We start from the raw sequence: 13,989 nt of genomic DNA on the forward strand, positions 1-13,989 counted from the left end.
TTGGTATCCTTAATTTTGTGTGTTCAATGTCAACCATGAATGTTGCCCAAGTGAAAAGTAAAACTTTAAAAAAAATATAAATAATTTATAAAGATCTGACTAAATCAGTCAGTTAATTTTGATATTTTTTCTGGTGAATATAAACTGGTATAATATATATAAAACTGACTTAAACATTAAGTTTTTTAGGCAGGACAGTGAGGAGTTTTGAGTAAAAAAAAAGGCAGGATGAGACACTTGCAAAAAAAAAGTCAGGACGACGATTGAGGTAAAAAACAGCCAGGATAAACTAAAAAAAAAGGCAGGACCGAATAGAGTGAAAAATAAAAAGGCAGGACAGAGATTACAGCTAAAAAAAATGCAGGACAAAATTTTTCATCCTAGCCCCCCATAAAAATCAAATGGTAGCTCCCTAAACATATATCTGTTCAAATTTCTCATGTTTCTGTTAACTCTAATAATTCAAGCCCTCACCAATGCTCCTCCTTTTGAGGTTAATGAAGTGATCCTAGTTATTGAACCGAAGTACTGAGTTCAATTAGTGTTGATATGAGGTCAATGACCTGTGTTTTTCGTGTTATGATGACAAGAGTCAAGGACCTCTTATTCTTTTTACTGATGCTTCATACAAGACTTTTGACTTTCACAAGGAGGACCTTTCATTAAAATTAAAAGCAAATTGTACCCAAGTCCTGGATTATTCAGGTTAATGTTTTACACCATCTCGGATACAAAAAATCATGTATATAATGAGTATGAGGGTCTGGACTGGGTTTACAGAATAGAGAATAATGGACAAAATTTTCCTGTTTGAATGGTATTGTAAACACTAGTCATTTTTGGGGCCCTTTATAGCTTGCTGTTCGGTGTGAACCAAGGCTCCGTGTTGAAGGCTGTACTTTGACCTATAATGGTTTACTTTTACAAATTGTGACTTAGATGGAGAGTTGTCTCATTGGCACTCATACCACATCTTCTTATATCTATAAAAAGTGTAGAATAAAGGGTAACAAATAAAGAATTACGAAAAATGGGCCAAAAAAAGATGAATAGAGAATAATGGGATGCTAAAGTATAAAGAATTAAGAATAAGGGGCAAAATTAGTAAAGAATAGAGAAAATGGTCGGAAAAATACAATAATAAAGAAATGAAGCCAGGACCCCCATCCAAACCTTCATGTATCTCAATCTGAGGTTACCTTGGAAGTTGTAGGCATTTGCTTTGATTCTGAATATGCATAAACTAGTTGCTTTTCCCCGAATGTGACCTACCGAGTTAGACTTATTACCGGGTTTGTACTAACGTGAGCAACATGACAGGTGCCACATGTGGATCAGGATCTGCTTACCCTTCCGGAGCACCTGAGATCATCCCAGTTTTTGGTGGGGTTCGTGTTGCTCAGTCTTCAGTTTCTATGTTGTGTTTTGTGTACTGTTGTTTTTCTGTTGGTCTTTTTTTTCTTTTTAAGCCATGGCTTTGTCAGTTTATTTTCAACTTATGAGTTTGAATATTACTTTGGTATCTTTCGTCTCTCTTTTGCTGCTATATATATGTAAAAGCAACATACATGTTACATGTTATTAGATAATCGTCAATCGATCAACTAAGCCTTAATAATTTACAAACAAAAACTTTTATTTATAAACATTTATAAGAGCCTTACAACTTGGTTAATTTACTTATGTGAAATGAATTCTAAAACTTAAAACTTTAGCTTTAATATAGAAGGCAATATTGAGAAAACACAACATGGTGCCTTGAAGTTTAAAGTACTTGTACATGTATAAGGAGTTCAAATTCCTAGGTATCTTGCATATTTCTTAATCATTCTTGCCTCATTTTATTATGCAAGTCTTTTTGATAAGCAGCACGAGATGTAATACCAGTAAAATGAATACATAACGAAACACTTTGTTATATAGAATTTAAAAAGACATTAGGCAGAGAATTTTTTAATAATTATAATGAAACTTTAGAAAAAACATGCTGGTGAAATGGTTTACATAAAAACTAATGTTAAACTATTTAATATGAATCATGTTTTTGAAATTTTTCCTGAATAAGAATTTGATCTAAAATATCCACAGGAGGTACATTTTCGATCTGTGGAAAAAAATTTACTACCATATTTATACGATTTTAGAGAAAATTGATACTGTTTGAAAATTTTATATATTCCTCTGGTTCACCATTAAATGTAAAATAAATTTATTAAATGTAGAATAAATGCATATATGCATCAGATGTGCAGGAGTGCATTAACAACAATTTACCTGGTGTGCATGTATTAAAAAGACTTTTTAAATCATTTCACGTTAGAAACCTTCTCAGATGATCAGTCATAGGTGGCTAATAACATTAAACTAAATCAATAAAAATACGTCAGTTTGACAAAAACAGACATTGTTACAAATTATCAAGACTTTTCTAACGATAATGTATCAGTCACGCTTTGTCTACATTCTTGAGCATTCTAAACGGGTACATAACACCGAAACTTCTTGACGAATTGGTGTAATGGGAGACATTTCAAAGAAGAAGGTCACGAATTTCAATAAGTAACTGAGAACTGGGAACGTCTTAAAATGGAATGCAGCTCTTAACATTCATTTATTATTCTTTGTTGGGGTAAAAATATGTCCCGATCAGCACTCGTATAGATAACGGGTGTCTGGTGAAAATCGATACCTTAGGCACATCGAGGATCAATAGGTGTAAAATGAAGAGGGTTGTCACGAGTTATATTTCAGTCTGTTTTGTATTTACCCTTCAGCTTAGGTCTACAATTGATCCAAATTTAGTCTTAAAATTAGTGATATTGAAAGATGGCAACATCAATTAGTTAGTACTATAGAACAATATTTATTTTTGAAATGTATGCCCTTCATTGGGAAGGTTGTTAAAAAAATAAAGTGATTATTTATGACGGGTACAGCTATATTTACAATTTCTAAATTTAAAAGGTAAACATATTTTATGTCTACTTGTATTAAAGAATTTTTCACATGTATTTGATTTTTTACAGCAGAAACCAGTTATTTGTATACCATTGTATCTTGCAATTGGTCCATTTCAATATGGAATGTTTGAAATTGTAGTTTATCGACATTAATATTCAGCTGACCACAAACTGCATTCTTTGGGTTTTCTTACTGAAGTTCAGGTCTCAAGTTCACACTGGAAATTTTTCTGAAACTTCTTTTATAACAACTGAATTAAATTTACCATTTGCAAGAAAATTGGTTTGCACATGTATTTTTTTGGTTGTATTTTATTTTAACAGACATCACATTCTTCACAGTAGACTTTTAAATCTATAGGCCCAAAGCTGAATTTTAAGAAAATTTTAGTTAGAATATATTGACCTGTGGAGATGATTTTTGCAGTCCTGACAGAAGTTTTACAAGCCTGCGCTGGTGGGCCTGTGGTTGAGCACGAAGACTGGACATCATACTGAGTATAATGTTATTAAAAAAAAACTATTTTTGATTATCCACATAAAGATATATGTTAATTAATTGAAAATGTAGACTGGTCAATGGATGTAACAGTAGAAGTTATCAAACAAGTGTCCCACAAGAACCCTTTCATGTGTCAGTCAATAGGTGAAGGGGGAGATAATCCATTAAGAACAGTGAGATAGCATATCTGTTTTACTTCATGTTAGGGATTAGATTTAGTACATCGTAAGAATAACTATAACAAAAAATATTGCAACTTCTGAAGTATGTTTGTTTTTAGTAACACATCTTTAGATTATATTAAATCCAAAAATAGTTTTATAGATTGATATCTCTAACATAATCTTGTCACAAAATGAAATTTCTTATAGTTACAGTGGGTTCTATAAAAATGTTTTACTGTAAATGGTGTGTTCCTTTTTTTCCAAAAGTCCATAACTAAGAAATGTATGCAAAGTACTGTTTAGTTCGGGACATTAAAGCATGCCTATAATTCCAAGTGCAAGTACTCACAGATTTTCTTTTAGGTGTAATACCACCAAATCATAGTACGTCACATCCGGTTGCATATGAAAAAGGGTCGAAAAAGAATATTCCCTTGAATTTGACAGTTGTAGGAAATTAATCCTACATTTCATTGCAGTAAAAAATTTCTTGGTCATAAACATATATCTTGGGTGTTTCAAAGCACCCTTATTTTTTTATTTGGTGTTTCTATAGAATATTTTGGAAACTTGAGGTTACATGGTTACTAAAGCTCGTACACAGGTAAAAAAGGGATGAAAATTTGATTGGTTAACTTCCAGTGATGGTTATTTTCTTATATGCAATGAAATGTGATGTGAAATTTTGTCATTAGTACTGGACAGGATAAAAATTTACTCATGCTAAGTATTTCTTTATTTGAAACAAAGATAAATTCTGCACAATTTTTTGAAAAGTGCAAATTTAACAAAGACTAATAGGGGAAAATCAATGGTGGTATTAATTACACCTTTAGAACTTTCAATGATTAGTTTGAAAAATTAATGGCTTAAAAATGTTCAGTGTATTGAGTAGAGCAAAAGTAAGGCCATCAATTTAGTTGGCATGACGTCATAAAAAAAAGCTTAACAAATGCAAAATAAGTGATTAACTAAAATTGATAAAAAATTTACATTGTGAATTTGTTAATCTTTTGCTGTACGTTACTTAATGATGGAGTGCTCTGAGCTGTTAATTTTTAATTTGGTATTAAACATGTTAAACTAATTGGGAATTTTCATACTCATTCTTTGAAGGTAATATATATATATCCCTGTGATTCAATCTCTCAATTCTATAGCCTAACTTGAGATATGGCATTATCCTAACATCCAGCTAAACTGGAAAAGGGGGGGGGGATGCGTGTGACCTCTCAAACTTATAAGCAGGGCTTGCAGACCTTCTAATATAATGAAATAATGACTTCTGACTGATTTTGCTTAGTGGTACATTTGTATTTTGAATGATACGAATTATTGCTTTAAAGTGAGCAAGGCATTTGTATGCATTAAAAAAAGAAAAAGAAAAGGGAAACATTGCTTCAGAATTGTGACTGAAGGCCTAGACTGAAACATACTTTTAGACACTTCCATCAAACTTTGAAATGTTAATGAAAATCAAGCACCAGAGTGTTTGATATTTTGACCTAGAAAAAAGGCTTTTGCAATACTTATAAGGCTTCTTTAAGTTTAGTATTGGGGGAATATATGTACATAGGAAAGTATATACATGTATATTTAAAAACATAATCATTTATTATGTATAGTATGCACTTCTGTATACATTTTCTTCAAGGTATGTTATTACAAGTTATTGCAAAATGATTTAAACTTTATTTAATGAATGAAGACAGCATAACTACTTTATTATATACTTCATTTTAAAATTATATTTTGTTGCTCTGCGAATTTGATCTGATAATCAAATATTGAAAGATCTATTTGAGCAAATACATGGAAATTTTAATCCATTGATTTCAACCAAACTGTTGAAGAATAAGGGTGTATAACTTCAAGCCGAGATGAATTCCACCGTTGCCAAAATGAGACACTTTTTTTTTGTAACCAAGGGTTGGTCGAGATATTTAATATTTAAGAATTTAGTGAAATGTTGTTATGTATTGAAAAATTTGAATTTAAATAGTAGTGTAAATAGTACAAGGAGATTTTTGGATTGAACATTTGTAATATCGAAGACTTTATTTAATTTGGGGCCTATAGAGAGGATATTTGTGAAATTTTTAACTTAAAGGAAGTTTACTTTCTTAAATATTTATAAATTGTTTTTGGTCTTTTTTAATGTTGTAAAATAGAACTTTATATTCTCAAATTTTTAAGGGAGTACTTTTTGTGAATTTAAACAGTTAATTTTTTATAATATATTAAGAAGATTACATAATATAAATAAAAAGGGATTGAATTTATATATCAATGAGACAGTAACTAAACAACACAAAAACACAAATTTATATTGATGTGTTCAACAATATGCAAAAACATGTTTAAACACGTGTTTAAACAAAACACTTAGTTGCTTGTTAAAAAAATTGCATATTAAACAGTAATACAAAGTATAATATCATTATATAATTAGCTAAACTGCAAATGAATGAAAACAACACTTTACAAATTTGATGCCTCCAAAACACTTTTCTGGAGAAGGTCATTCTTCAGAAACAAACAAATCCGCCTCCGGGTGCGTGATTTTCTTGCTGTGTTGAAGACCCATTGGTGGCCTTGGGCTGTTTTCTGCTCTTTGGTTGGGTTGTTGTCTCTTTGACACATTCCCCATTTCCATTCTCAATTTTAAATCCAAAAATTTGAAAGCCAAAGATTATATGTATAAATACCTGAATATGTATTGAGATAAATGACCAAAAAAGGACCTTAAAAGATAGCCAAATTCAAGACACAATGTTTAATGTACAACACAAGCTGTATTTGAATATAAGTAGGTTATGTCAACTGTTAATGGTTTTTTCCCCATTTGGTGTATCTTTATTACAGTTATATTTTGCAGATTGCTAGTTGTCGAGCCTTCGACTTTTGTTGAAAAAGCGAGACATAGCGATCCTACATTCCGTCGGCGGCGGCGGCGTCCACAAATATTCACTCTGTGGTTAAAGTTTTTGAAATTTTGATAACTTTCTTAAACTATCCTAGATTTCTACCAAACTTGGACAGAAGCTTGTTTATGATCATAAGATTATATTCAAAAGTAAATTTTGTAAAAAAAAAAATTCCATTTTTTCCATATTTTACTTCTAAGTGGACTTAGTTTTTCTGCCAGGAAACATTACATTCACTCTGTGGTTAAAGTTTTGGAAATTTTAATAACTTTCTCAAACTATCCTGGATTTGTACCAAACTTGGACAGAAGCTTGTTTATGATCATAAGATAGTATCCAGAAGTAAATTTTGTAAAAAAAAAATTCCCCATTTTTTCTGTATTTTACTTATAAATGGACTTAGTTTTCTGCCAGTTAACATTACATTCACTCTGTGGTTAAAGTTTTTAAAATTTTAACAACTTTCTTAAACTATCCTGGATTTGTACCACACTTGGACAGAAGCTTGTTTATGATCAAAAGCTAGTATCTAGAAGGAAATTTTGATAAAATTTTGTTCCATTTTTCCGTATTTTACTTATAAATGGACTTAGTTTTTCTTCCAGTCAACATTACATACATTCTGCAGTTTAAGTTTTTAAAACATTTATTAGATTCATAAATTATCCTGGATTTTACCAAACTTGGACAGAAGCTACTTACAATCAAAAGATAGTATAGAGAGGAATATTTTTATTAATTTTTTTCCTCATTTTTGTTGAGCCTGCGATTAACACCAAAAGTAGGCGAGACACTGGGTTCCGTGGAACCCTTACAAATTTTTTTTCATGTAACAGAGATAGATTTTTAAGCTAGTAGTTGATAGGTTTAAAGGTCACAGGTCAGAATAAAGGGCAAACAAAGCTGAAAAGTCATCTTTGACCTTTAATTTTTTGCAAAATGTTTACAAGTTTTAAAAGGGTTACACATCAACATTAACTAATATAAAATTACGGCCGACCATGAAAAGGAATACATGTATATTTATATAAGTATATATAAATGGTCATATTTTTAAGTTTTCTTCTAACACAATAAAGAGAAAATGTGTTTAGTGTTAATTTTTCATCCCTGGATTTTGGACGTAGCTCAGAAATGTTCAAAACCTATTAACTATTGACAAAGAAAACAGGATATGCAAGTTATAGAAATAAAACCAGTGAAAATTATATAAAACTAATAATCAGATTTGCCTTTTGTGTACAAATACTTTTCATTTGGAAAGATCGTTCAACTAGAAAAATTTCCTTCAAGTAAACATCGTAAATGATATAAAAATGTACCATATGGAGGAAAATGATAAATTCTTGACAAACCATTTATAAATTTTCCATTTATTAATATATTTTCAGATATATTTTACCGATAACAGGTTCTTTTATTAAAAAAAATCATTATAATTTGGCTTAGGGAACTATAAAACTTAAAAGCATCCTGTGGCGTTTTTCATAATCGTATTTTGCGTGTTATGCATCTCTAACCAAGAATGTATTGTAAAACTGATAATACAAACACGTACAGAATTGAAATGAAGTTTTTGAACTTTGAACTCCTAATAAAAAGAGTTGTATTTATAATGGGAAAACATGACTTTGGTTATCATGAATAGATATTCAATTACTTGTAGTTTAGTATAATAAATTAATGCATAATTTGTCAATTTGTATTTTGTTGGTAATTATTATTCATAAATTTTTGTAGTACTGTTTAGTTGTGTTAAAGTGAAATATGATTTAAGATCAAATAAGCCCCCAATTTGAAGAATTAATTGTTGAATCTATGAAATTGAATGAAACGTTTCAGTTTTGGTTAAAATTATTTCCTTGTCGGGGCTATACAGCCCAAAAATGACAGTAAATTAAGTTAATTGGTATTTATATGAAATCTTGACTGCTTGACTCACGAATGTTATATAAAATACAAATTATATAGAACACAACCCTGACCAATAAGGGAAGGACCATTTAACTTCAAAGGGGGGGGGGGGAATATTCTGATCCCCAATTTGATTAGAAAAATATTGTGGTCAAGCAGATGACAAAAAAAAAATATTCTGAATCCAGATTTTTCCTATACCTTATAGTGTTAAATTTTGAAAAAAATAATTTGATTGATAGCTCGAAAAACTAAAAAAAAAAATTCTGACTCAGACAAAAAACCATAACCCCTCCCTTGAAGTTAAATGGTTGCTCCCTAAAGTAATCACAGTATTAATGGAAGGGTAGTTTGTGTGTACATACTTGTTGACAGATAACAGATTTTGGGCAACACTTATTCTGTATGTTATTTCTAAATGCAATTAGACATGTAACGCACATTTTGATTGGTTGACATCTGCCATCAATTCTGCAGTTGATTGCCAGAGTCATTGGCAACAATTACAGTTGATGTATACCGATATTTGACATGTTTAATTTGAACATTTTTAGAGTTTTGCATTAGAATAGGAATGACAGCTTTGTATTTGAAAAGTTGCCACCGTCAATTTTGGATTTGACTTTGGCAACTCTTCAAATACAGAACTGTTATTTCTTAATTAACCCAATATGTTTCAGGAATCAGTTTATTTTTTTTACACATCTGACAAAAGCCTTTGTGATGTCTAATTATGTCATAGAGCTTGAAATTGTACAGTATATGTTGATGTTTGGTATGTGTCCACGATCATGGCAATCCAGCAACAATAAAAACAAACAGACAATATAGGAATGATTGCCAATGAGACAACTATATAACAAAGGCCAAAGGTCTGTAAACTATAAACTACTATACAACCACTGTTTGGACAGAAGTTTTCTTCCATTTCTTCCCGGTCCCCTGAAAAGGACCTCAGCTTTATTTATGTCAATGTTACTAAGTTAAAAGTGCTGATCAAACAACAAGTAAAAAAAAGGCCTAAGTGTATGTTTTGGTCTTTGTTGTATTTAGCGGAAATTGTGGTATTTAGTTCGAGTAAATAATTACATCATCATAACCTGTATTTAATTAGAACACACAAGAAGTTGTATTGTGAATAAGAAGAGTGTGGCATTGTTAATAAATGGAGGGTAATTTGGTTCGCGACATCTTTACTTGGTGGATGACAAAGAACATATCTTGTAGATTTTAATTTTATTTTGCAATTAGATATTTTTATGGCGCATATCCCTGAAACCGGGCTTCATTTATCTCTTCTTGAGTAATAATCCCAAATTAGTTTCTCACAGCTGTAATCAATGTTTTCTTCACCCAGAAAACAGTAAATCAAAAATGCATGTTAATTGTATTTCTCTGTGGGGGTCTCAGTGACTTGTATGGAGTCAGGTTTTCAATTTGCATCCATGGTCACAGATCACTGCTTCTATTACAGCAGCAGGTTGGGAGTTAGATTTATGTTTCTGGAATTTGAAAAATTGCACTTTTTTTCCTGTCAGCTTGTGCATGAAAGTGATCTATAGCTATTAGGTCAAATAACTACATTACCACTTTTGAATGTTTCAACTTTGCCATCAACTCATACAATAATGTGTTAAGGTGGTACATAACACTACAGGGAGATAACTCTGTAAAAAATCAGCTGAATGTTTTAATCACTTTGTATTGTGAAGGAAATATTAAGCTTCTCAATGATCAAAATTAGTGTTTGTCAAACTGCTATATATCCAATGAAATTTTTCTGGTAAAGTTTGTGGTTCAAGGTTTTTGAAATTTTTATATTTTTGTCAAAGGGTCAAAGTAAATATTTGTCAAAATTTTATGAAAATTAAACGAGCAAAATTAATTTTAGTCAAGGTGTTTGGTCCCACCTTAATTGGTTTAACTTTTAACATTAAATTGGTATAGAAATATTGTCATCCCTTGACTTCTCCCATGTTTGAGGTTGAGTACCACAGTCTTTGAGCATTAAAGAACCATTGTAATAGCTCTTTGAGGCTTGGTTATCTCTGTTGGAGGGCAAAACAATCCAAAATAATCACTTTTCCCATTGGAAGTTAATTTTCTTGTCCATCTACATCTACCTTAACTTTGTAGAACATATCAGTTGGATTTATTGTGAAATTGTTCTCATCCTGAATATGCATGAAATATTGGCCACTGGATGTTATGCAGATTACAATCAATCAATAGTTATGTGTATGCTGATGCAGCAATGAATTCTTAATTTTTCAGATTTTTAGTAAGGAAAGTGATTCATAAAAAAATTATTCTAAGTTCATTGTTGATAATGATAACTTTGTAATGAAAACTTGAACCCCTTTTTTGACAATCGAAAGAAATGATTAGTTCTTAAATGGTAGTACAGACCAATGAAAATTCCACTTATATTTCAGCTGGGAAATAATTAGATAAAACAAAATGGCTGTAGTAAAATAAGACTTGCTAAGCACATGAATGAGTTGGAATTTTATTGATTTAAAAAATCAAAAAAATATATTTAGTCCTCTGAAAGACCAATACTTGATTGAGTACATAGCTGTTATGCCAAATTTACAACAAAGCCGAAAAAGACAAAAATGTGAACTTTATTAACTTCCATAGAATAAACATGAGCATATTTTGTTGTAAGTAAGACAATTTATGTTTGGATGCATATCAGGTTGACAACTTAAGACTTTAAAGAAGATTTATATTTATAGTTTTCGTACAAACACCAAAAAACTCACTATATATATGTGTATTTATTAACCTATTTAAAAGTAGGTAAGAAATTATTGTGAATTTTGGCTTATATTGTTTCAGACAAAGAAATTTTTAGTGCAGACGTCTGAATTAATGAGCTTTAAGTTTCCATAACATTTATCATGGAGATTATATCGGTGACCTGGTAGACTAGACTTTCAATTGACATAGTGACACAGGAATATATATACTCACTTATACCATTTCTAGCTAGACCACGGCAAAATTGAAGAAAGAAAAGTACCGTCAAATTTGATGCAAGCGGGATGGGGTGAGGTTGGGAGGTGATTATTTAAGAGTACCGTCAAAGTTGATGCAAGCTGGATGCTGGGATGGGATTGGGAGGTGAATACCTTCAAAGTTAATGTAAGTGAGTTGGGATTGGGTTTGAAGGTGATATTCAAAGAGTATGGTCAAAGTTGATGCAAGCACGATGGGGTAGGGTTGGGAGGTAATTATTAAAGAATACCATCAAAGTTGATGCAAGTGGGATGGGATGGGGTTGGGATGTGATTTATCAAAGAGTGCCGTCAGAGTTATTGTAAGTGGGTTGGGATTGGGTTTGAAGGTATATTCAAAGAGCATGGTCAAAGTTGATGCAAGGGGGATTGGGTGGGTTGGGAGGTAATTATCAAGGAGTATTGTCAAATTTTATCCAAGTGTGTTGGGGTTCAAAGGTCATTATTGAAGAGTACTGTCAAAGTTGATCAAGTGTGGTGGTTTGAAAGCTGATTAATAAAGAGTACCATTAAAGTTGATGCAAGTGGGGTGGGGTTGGAAGGTGATTATCAAAGCACCATCAATGATGATGCAAGCGGGTTGGGTTTGGGAGGTGATTATCAAAGCACCATCAACGATGATGCAAGTGGGGTGAGGTTGGGGGGTTATTATCAAAGCACTGTCAAAGTTGATGCTTCTTGTTGTGCTGGTGCATTGTGATCTTTCTGTTATTGTTGAAGAGTTTCCAATGACTTAAGATGAAGCAATGTGATGAAACTTCTTTTCCAAAAACTTATATCATTTCCCAGTACTGTATAGTATTATAATATTATCATAAAATTGAGAATGGAATTGGGGAATGTGTCAAAGAGATAACAACCCTACCAAAGAGCATAAAACAGCCCAACTTCAGGCAACCAATGGGTCTTCAAAATAGCGAGAAAATCACGCACCTGGAAGGCGAGCTTCAGCTGGCCCCTAAACAAAAATGTGTACTAGTCCAGTGAAAATGGACATCACACTAAACTCCGAAACATATAAATGAACTAAAATTAAAAAAACATACAAGACTAAATAATTTACATGTATCTCAATTTTTTTTCTCTCAAAAATGTATTCAAAATAGACCGGACTTATGTAAGGTGTCCTTTTATATTTTGTTTGATTTTAAACTGATGTTTTATGAGTCTTTCATCTGTAGTCCCTCTTGTCTTGTTAAGCATGCAGGAAAACAGTGTCTTTTGAAACTCTTCTCATTGTTACCTAAAATGTTAATATTTGTCATTTTTTTAAATGCAGAAAAAAGTGAAAAAAATAAGTTTTTGTAAAAATGTTGATTTCGAGAGCAGTCTAATGCCTCTTAAGGTTCTATTTAAAAAGGGTTGTTTGTAATTTTTGTTGTTGTTAAATGGTAAAGACTTTCTCTCTTTACACATTTATTGGTATAATTGAAGTATTTTCTATGTATTTTTTATAAGCCTGTATGTACAAAATCTTCATTAATAAGTTGAGAAAATCAAAGTACTGAAGTACTGAACATCGGATGACCACAAGTTCTTGAGGATGGTCAAAAGCACTTGTCTCAGAAAAAAACAACATATCTCTTTACCTGAAACTGAGGTTAATGTGCAGAGATATATTTTTTTCTGAGACAAGTTCGTGCGTGGATGATGAATAAATGACAGGAAATTCAACTTCACCGTAATAACTATTATATTGTAGTGATACAAATCAGTATACATGGTGGACACTTTTCTGTAAAAATTCGATTTTTCTAAGATTGGATACGAGTAGGCATTCATATTTTCCCGCAAAAACAATTACAGAGTTACCGGTCCTCGCAAAAAGTTCTCTGAGATATTCTTCCGCATGCTTTAACACAATTTTTCGGTACGTCTGCATTGATATTATCAATGATTTTTTACTTATATATATATATCTAACTACAAAACATTTTCATATTATTAATTTATGTTGTAAACAAAAATATTTTTATCAGTATTCTTTGAAGAGATGTATTTATATCAAACGATAAGGAATGTTATTTTGCATTCGTTTATGTGCGCATATTTATCATGTTTATAGATCGGTTACAAACCCAAAACTAATTTACATAATGGAAATCTAGGCGATAGCAATACATCTGAATGACCCCAAGGTCATCGCGATGTAAAAATGTACTACATGTAGTATATCTAAATATGGACAAGGATTAATGTTGCAATTTGAAACTGTTATTTAAGATGACATTTAAAAAGTTAATTTCACACAGTAATATTGAAATTTATAACTGTTAGTGAAACAGTTGTATCGTGACTTGTCTGTGTTCCTTGAAGCAAAAAGTCACAAAGTAAGATAAAATAAAGATATCGTAGGAGATGAAATACCGATAATTGTTTTAAAAGTTTGTCTGATGGACAAGTCAATTATGTTAATTGTTAGGTGTGTTTCAGTATAACTCTACCATCTTATCAGATGAAACGAATTGTCTTTTTATCACTTTATTGTGATTTTCCTAA

The 13,989-nt window shown here is 31.3% G+C and overlaps 1 protein-coding gene across 1 annotated transcript in view; it reads left to right on the forward strand.

The window, feature by feature from the left end:
* Nucleotides 1-13,989, forward strand: part of LOC127711628 (tetratricopeptide repeat protein 28-like) — a 111,488-nt gene that overhangs the window by 11,653 nt on the left and 85,846 nt on the right. The gene's annotated exons all lie outside the window — the stretch shown is intronic.

Source organism: Mytilus californianus, unplaced genomic scaffold, assembly GCF_021869535.1.
Source record: "Mytilus californianus isolate M0D057914Y unplaced genomic scaffold, xbMytCali1.0.p SCAF_8, whole genome shotgun sequence".
NCBI lineage: Eukaryota > Metazoa > Mollusca > Bivalvia > Mytilida > Mytilidae > Mytilus > Mytilus californianus.